The following is an 8,541-nucleotide window of genomic DNA, read 5'->3' on the forward strand; positions in this document are numbered from 1 at the left end:
TAAGAACAAGTAGGACAAAGCTCTGCCAGAGATAATCTACAGATACTTGGTCCTGCCTCGGCAGAGAGAGCTGGACTTGATGACATCTTGAGGTCCTATCTAGCCCTACATGTCTAGGATGCGATGCAATATATACATATAAAAACCCAACATACAGAATAAAACTCACCACAACATAACGTCAGGCAATTCAGGGGAAAAAAAACCACAACCCACACTCTACAGCATAAAATGACAATACAAAGGAGAAGAAAGCAACACGATGCAAACGACGACATCCTAGGACAAAAGTACACAATGGAAAATAGCCAAAGTCAAACCAACACAGCACAGGCACCAAACAAGCTGAGGCAAAACAATTCACCATAAAACTGCTACACGGCATGGTGCGATCACAGTTTCAAATGGCACCATGCAAAACAGCTCAGCGTAGAACAGGACACAGCACAAAAGAGAATTATTTCAGTGTAGGCCTGCAAGGGATCTTGAGAGGGCGTCTACTCCAGCCCCCTGTGCTGAGGCAGAACCAAGTATCCCTAGACATTCCCAGACTGGTGCATCTCTAATCTGGTCTTAAAAACCTCCAGTGAAGGAAATTCCACTACCTCCCTTGGAAGTCAATGCAAGGCAAACACTGACCAAAACAACGCTGCACACACACACGCTGGGCTTGGGGTTAAGGGGAGAGGCAAGAATTCAAACAATCTGGTTTCAGTTCCCAGTTTTGCCCCAAATTCTCCATGCAAACTTGTTTGACACCGGCGGCTGGCCCATGCCCACTGACTTGGGCTCACACAGCTCATGCTGTGGGGCTGTTTAACTGTGGTGTCCATGTTCCGGCTGGGGCTGCAGCCCAAGGTCTGGCACCCTCCCACCTCGCAGGGTCCTACAGCCTGGCCCCAGCCCAGACATCTACACTGCAATTAAACAGCCCCTTTGCCTGAGCCTCTGAGCCTGAGTCACCTGGCATGGGCCAGCTGGGGGGTTTTAATGGCAGGGTAGAGATACCCTTGGTGTCTGTGCAGCACCTGTCACAATGGGGACCCTGATCTTGGTCAGTGTCTGTGCAGAGCCCTGCACAACAGGGGGCCTGACCTCAGTCGGGGACTCTGCAACTCCCGGCATTACAGGATCCCGGATTTTGTTTAGGGCCCCTGCAGCAACTGGCAGAATGTGGGAGCAGGATCTCTGTCAGGGTCTGTGCAGTGCCAGTACAGTGGTGGGGTGTGATCTTCATTAGGGTCAGTGCAGTGCCAGGCCCAATGGGGACACAGATCTCAGTCGAGGTCTCTGAAGTGCCCAGCACAATGGAGGCAGTAGTTTGGGTCACAGATCTCAGTCCAGGTCTCAGTTTTACCTGGCACAACAGTGGGGTCTGATCTCACCTGGGGTCTCTTCAGTGCCTGGCAGAACAGGGCCCAGATCTCAGTTGGGGTCTCTGCAGCGCCTGGCAGTACGATAGGAGCCCTGATCTCAGTCACACACCTGGGGAGAAAAGCAGGAAGATTTTTGAGAATTCAATATCAGTATTTCAGAACTGAGGAGAAAATGGGGCACAAACTAAATATTTGCCAATATAAGAGAGAAGCACCAACATCTGGGAGATTGTATGTCACCATTTAACAGTTGAAGAGAAAAGATGGGAAATTGGAGGAGATTATACAAGGATATTGAATCAACAACAGAATGGGAGGGATTCTTCTTGCCCCACACTCACATGGCCGGCAGGGAGCCCTGGGTGATGTCTTTTCACAGGGGACAGGAGGGGGCTGAAGTGAGAAAGTCACTATCAGTGGGGAGGGGTTGGCAATGGGGTCTGGGAATGTGACTAGCAGGTTGGGGGGGGCTGCTGGGTGGGGCAGGGTGGGGGAGGGGAAGTAGCTGGACTGGGAAACCTGGGGCTGGGCCGTCTCCATGGGGGACACTTGCTCCTCCCTCCCCTTCCTGGCCCTTCCCAGGCCCCGTTGCCAGCAGAGAGTGGCCCCCCCAGCCCAGCCCAGAGGTGTCCCGGTCTCAGGGCCCCCCCAGCCTCTGCCCATTCACCCTCTGCCCAGCTCAGGAATCACTGGGGGGAACCATTTCCCACCCGCACAAGGACAAATCCCTGCAGGTGGAAATGGGGGAAACCCCCCAAACCTGAGACCTGAACTGGCCACTGGCGAAGGGGAGAGAAAATGGGGCACAATCGGGGGGGGGGGAACAGGGAACTTCTCAGGGGTGGGGGGAGGGGGGGTCACCCTGGGCGCTGCTCGTGGCTCTCTAGGGAGAAAGGGGGCAGGACGGGGGAGGAGGGGGGTCCCCACGGGAGGGGGCAGCGGTAAATCCGAGGGGATCTCAGCCCCCCCCTTTCTCTCCCCGCTCCTCGGGGGTCACCTGCCCCCCCCAGGGTTAATGAAGGGCTCTCCCGCCGCGATCTGCGCATGCCCAGAGCTCCAACGGCACCAACCCTTCTCCGGCCCCCCCGGAGAGGCTCCAACGGCCCCGCGCGAGCCAGGCAGAGCCCCAGCGCCCAACGTTTCCTCGCAGCCCGGCTCTACCGCCTCTGCCAACGTCACTTCCGCTTCCGGGAGAGTCCAGAACTACATCTCCCAGCCTGCCCCGGGGCCGCTTCCGCAGCCCAGGTAAGGGAGGGTTTCAGCAGCTGTGAGTCGGCCCGGGCTGAGCTGCTGTTGCTCCCCGGGGGGGGCCCGGCCGGGGGGGGGCGGAGCTTTCTCCAGCTGGGCCCCGCCCCGGGCTCTGCTGAGGCTCCCGGTGACGAGCCCGGGGGGCGGGGCAGGTCCCGGGCTCTGCGCGGTGCCCCCCCCCCCCCATCGCTGCCCCCCCCCGGGGGCCCGGAGCTGCTGCCGCGCTGAGGCCGGGAGGATCCTTCCCGCAGCGAGTCTGAGCCGCCCCCCCCCCGGCTCTGCTGTGCCCGGTACCGGGGGGGGGGGTGAAGCGGGTCCCCCCGCCCGGTGCCCCCTTCCCCGCACGGGCGGAGCGGGGCAGCCGCGGGGAGACAGAGCCCCCGGGAACGGGGCGGTGACCCCGGCTCCCAGCCTGGGGCAGGGCGCTAGGGGAGGGGGGAGGGGACGGGAGAGGGTGTGAGGGGAAATTAGAGGGGGGGGGCAGGTTCCCAGATCTCTGCCCCCCCCCCCCCCGGCACACTCACTGCAGCGTCCCTGCCCAGGGTCACTTCCCTGTGACCGAGGTGAGGAGCAGAGAGAGGAAGAACCAGCCCCGGACTCTCCCTGTTCCCCCTGCGGCAGGAGTGCGCTGCCCTGGGGGCAGGGGCAGGGGGACCCCCCCCCAAGGGGCTCCTTTGGGTCTGGCCTGGTCCAGGGTTTGATTCACACCCTGTGGCTGGGAGGGCTTCAAAATGTCTTGGTTGGTTACTGCTGCTGGGGGGAGCACAAGGGGGAAAGGAGGGGCCAGGGGCCAGGTCTGTGCTGCACTGCGGGGACTGAGCATGTTCCCAGCCTGGCAGAATCTACAATCTCTGTCTGCAGGGAAAGAGCCTGGGGGAATCGTGATGTGAAATGAACTGAAGCCTGTTCTGAAACCTCCGCAACTGCCCTTCTCGCCCTGCCAGGCTGCAGAATGACGCCCACCTCTCGCTCCAGCTCGTCCCAGCCTCCCGTGGGACAGGGAAGAGAAATGGCTGCTGTGGAGCCAGCTCTGGTGGGGGTTTTGGGGGGGTTGCTGGGGGGTTCCTGCTGGAGGGGGAGGGGCAGGAAATACTGAAGAGGTGGCAACTTCTGGGGAGTTAGGGCTGGAGGGGGGCAGGGAATACCCTGGGTGAGGAAAGGGAGGGGGACACAGTGTGACAAACCTGCTGAGACTTGTTAACATGGGCCTAGATCCTCAGAACAAACACTTGGGTGTTGGGGGAGAAAATTCCCTAATTTGTGAAACAGGAAACAGACAAAGCAACTCCCTGGGCGGGGCTGGGAAAACTGACCAGATTTCCAGTGCTGAACCCTCAACCTGCTAGCCAGGGGCTGGTGTGACATGGAAAGGGGGCACCCGGCAGGGAGGTGTAGGGAAGATGTCCCGGCCCCTCACATCCAGCTGCTGGCAGTGGGGAGGGTGTTAGGGTTCCCTGCCATGGGGCGGTGCCTGGACCCTACTGGGGGCTCCATCTCCTGTATCAGCCTCTGGCTAGTAGGTCTGTGGTGGATCTGCTGGGAGAGACAAGGGGCTCTCACTTCGTCCCCTCACCCAGATGTCTCCTGGCTGCTCTCAGCAGTATGGGGATAGGACTCTGCTGAATCTCTCAGAGCTTCCATTTGATTGGCTCCTTTCCTCCATGAATAGTGGGGCTGTGAGTGGGGCAGCAGGTACTGAGTGCTGGACTCTTGCTCTTTCAGGGGCCGGTGACCTTCGAGGAGGTGGCTGTGTATTTCACCAGGGGAGAGTGGGCTCTGCTGGACCCCACTCAGAGAGCCCTCTACAGGGAGGTCATGCAGGAGAACTGTGAGAATGTGACCTCGCTGGGTAAGGGTTCCTGTCCCCTCAGTTTTTAGAAGGAGAAATGCAGAGTTAAGGTTCATGCCACTCCCCCAATGCCACCTCTGCTCTGCCCTGTTTCAGCATCACCCCGACATGCCAGAGACACCCACACTAGCCCTCTCCCCTCCCCTGTTGCAGAGCGCTCTGGGAACAGAGCAGTACAGCAGAATGTCTAACATGTTCTTCTCTTTGCTAAGATAATATTCGGGCTCAACTCCATCATAGCAAACAGAAGCTTCCTCCCCCTGGCCTGCTCTCCAGTACTGAACCTCCTGCACACAGGCCAGCTGAGACTTGCACAGTGTTACTACCCCCTTGCCCTCAGCCTGAGTTTTCCTTGTGAGTCACTGCCTTCACTTACCCCTCACTAAGCCCCACAGGTCACTCAAACATACGCCCCCAGGGTGCTGACAACCCCCATGGCAAGAACACACCCTTGGGCACCTTTGCTGACCAAGCCTACAACACTCAGCACGGAAATGAGGCAGAATTGCCCCCCAAGTTTCACATGCACCTCTCTGCATAGCACAGGCACAGCTCTGCCCAGCTGCTCCAACCCATCCCTCCATCAGCCAGTCACAGCTACAGCTGGCCCAGTGCACACAGCTGGAGGCATGCGGATAGGTGCTGGGATTCCCACCTGTGAGCACAGCACAGACAATGTCTTTGTCTTAGTCTTTCCTCGGGTCGATTATAGGTTCATAGATTTTAAGGCCAGATGTGACTATTAGGTCGTCTACTCTGACGTCCTTTATACCACAGACCATAGAATTCATCCCGTTACTGCTGCATTGAGCTGAATACCTGAGTCCCTGTGGCAGTTGGTTAACCTTTGCACGGCCCACACAGAACCATTCTCACTGGTTCTGGCCAGCTACAGGGTTAAGGGTTGGGGGAAGTTTACATTAACTTTTCTTTTCCTGGTCTGCAGAGGTTTAAGTTTACTCACCGTCCATATGATGCAAGGCAGGAGACAGCACTGGGCAACCTTAACGCTGCATTAATGTAGCTTATGAGCATTTAGTTTCCTGTTTTAAAAAATGGATGCTTTTGCCGCTATAGCTGTGTCTGTAATTGAGCTTTGGCCAGCAGAGCCATGTTGGATGGGGTGCGTGTGTCCGCATGCGTGTGGGCACTTTTTCACAGCCTTAAACAATAGAGCTGGACTGGCAAAGCTTTTAAGAGCTACCTAAGACCTACCTAACTAGTTCCTCGACAGACACCTGACACGCCCCCTTTGGGTGAACGAATATGCATGTACCTGGTCTGTGGGATCCCAGTAAAACATTAGGCACCCTGTGCCCTCTGCCAGGTGGCATCAAGAGGTCCATGATGAGTCACATCCTTCTCCTCCTCCAGTCGCTGCATTAGAGTGTCTTTAGAATGAGCCGGCTGACCCCCGTTCCAGCCTTCTGTTTGGGTTCCACGGGGCTCTGTCCTTGGTCCTCTTCTTTTCTTCCTCTGCACCTTATTTCTGGGTAATCTCATCCGCACACACACATTCAACTACCATCTCTGTGCTCCTAACTCTCAGTTCTGCCTCTCTGCTCATGGCCTGTCTCCTTCTGTCGCAACTGAAATCTCAGCCCCTCTCTCTCTCATCTCCTCACTGATGTCCAGCCATCAGCTAAAGATCAACAGCTGAAGCAAAGCTCTTAATATTTCCCCCAAGCCCTCCCCCCACCTTGTTTCTCTACCGCCGCAGACAGCACCATTGTGCTGCCTGTCACTCAGGCCCATAACTGTGCAATACCTTTGTCACGGAGCTCTCTCTGGGGCCTCCTATCCAGGCTGTGCCTACACCTTGCATTTTCTTTTTGTGTAACATCCTTAACAATTGGCCTTTCCTATCCATCCGCGCAGCTAGAGCTCTTAGTCATCCTCTCCTGTCTCAGTTATTCCAAGATCCTTTTCTCTGACCTCACCTTGCGCATCTCCATTCAGAAGGAAAAAGCGCCCTCCTGGTCCTCGAACATGACTTATGAGGGAAGCTTGAAAGAACTGGGCATGTTTAATTTTGAGAAAAGAGTGAGTGGGGAACTGAGAACAGTCTTCAAATATGTCAAGGGTTGTTATAAGAGAGCAGTGATTAATTGTTCGTCACGTCCACTGAAGGTAGGAGGAGAAGTAATTGGCTTGATCTGCTGCAAGGAAGGTTGAGGGTGGGTAATACCAAAACCTTTCCAGCGATAAGGATAGGGAAGTGCTGGAATGGATTACAAAGAGAGGTTGTGGAATTCTTGTCCCAGGAGGGTTTTAAGAACAGGTCAGACAAACTTCTGGCATATTTACACCTGATCCTGCCGCAGGGCGATGGGAATGGAGTAGATGACTTCTTGAGGTCCCTTCCAGCCTATATTAGAAGATTTTAGGATTCATTGCCTTAGCCCTTCGCTTTGATCACGTCTCCTGGTGGAGAATTCGGACCATTTTTGTGGATCGGCTGCGGGAACAAATTTTGTTCCTAGAGCCCTGAAAATCTGCAGATATCCATGGACCATTTTTGCGGATCGCAGATCGGATGCGGATATAAATTTTGTATCCATGCAGGGCTCTACCTGTCTTACTTCTGTCTATACCTACAACTTAAATCTATTTCGTACACAGTGACTACATCTGAAATAACATATGAGATCACCATAACAATGATCAGTGAATGATAAAACGAACTAATTGGCTCCATGAACCACGGAGATTCTTCCTTTTCCATCCCCACCTGCAAGAGCCGCCGTCTCTCTTCTCTGCATGTTCTTTGGATCTTCGAATTTGTCCCTCCTGAAGTCACATGGCCTGATTCTTATTTTTCACATTCTTCTTTGGCAGAAGAATTGGTCTGTGGCTCTTGAACTACACCATCTAATTTGCCAGCTTTCTCCACACACAGTGTTTTTTATGCTCCCTCCCTTTATACCTGACTCACTAGGTTCCCTAATGCCGCAGGATGTGCTTTCCTGACATCTAATGCTGCTGAGATCCTGCCTTCAGTGATATCCCTGCCCTTCCAGGTCCTTACTCCACTGAACCCCCCAGCCCATGCTTCCTGTTCCCAGCTTCCCCTGGACTCTCTCTTTGGCTCTGGACCTCTCTGTCAGCAAGAAGCAGTGCCAGAGACACTTGCCCTCTGTCTGAAGTCTTCACTTTCTGGGAAATGCAATTCCAGTCTCTGTTTTTTAGGAGCCTCTTTGATAATGAGTGTCTGGCTGTGTGTGTTCCCAGCAAAGATGGGGATAGTTAAATTCCTCCTAAGCAGAGTGTTGTGCACCTTTGAGCACCTGGGGAGCTGGCCCTGCGATTTTATTGTTTAAAGTGGACTAGGGTTAAACTAATAGAATGTTTTTTATGATGATAAATGGCCTATGAATTCCCCTGATCTCCTTTGTTTTCTTTCCCTTGAGCAGGGTTTCCAGTTTCCCAACCCTCTGTGATCTTCCAGCTGGAAGGAGGGGAAGAGCCGTGGGTCCTGGATCTCCCTGGTTCAGTGGAAAGCGAGATCCTGGGAAGTCCCTGCACAGGTAAGGAAACATTAAACCATCCCAGAAACTGTAAGTGCCTGAGAGAACCCGCTGGGATTCCCCACACAGACTCTGTGAGCTCAGGACAGTCCCCAGCAGATCTCACTCCTGGCTTCCTACAAATGATGACAGACACCTTGGCTGGAGCTCCCTCCCTTCCTACTGAGTGTTTGGATGGGATGTGGGCAGGGCCGGCCTTGGGGAAATGGCACCCGGGGCAAACTTACATTTTGGTGCCCCTGGCTCCCATGGGCTCCCTAGGCAACCCACGTTCCCTTCCCCCCAACCTCTGCACTGTGTCCCTTTGCCCCAAATGCCTGCTCCCCCTCCTGCACCCCTAATCCCTACACCCCTTCATTCCTAACCTCTGCCCCCCTCGTGCACCCCAACACCTGTCCCCTCCTGAGCCCCTAACCCCTGCACTGTGCCCCCTTCACCCCAGCCCTTGCACTCCACTCCTGTGCCGCAATCATTAATGATCTGGAGGATGGTGTGGGCTGCACTCTCAGCAAGTTTGCAGATGACACTAAACTGGGAAGAG

The sequence above is a fragment of the Mauremys mutica genome, chromosome 26 (assembly GCF_020497125.1).
Source record: "Mauremys mutica isolate MM-2020 ecotype Southern chromosome 26, ASM2049712v1, whole genome shotgun sequence".
Classification (NCBI taxonomy): Eukaryota; Metazoa; Chordata; order Testudines; family Geoemydidae; genus Mauremys; species Mauremys mutica.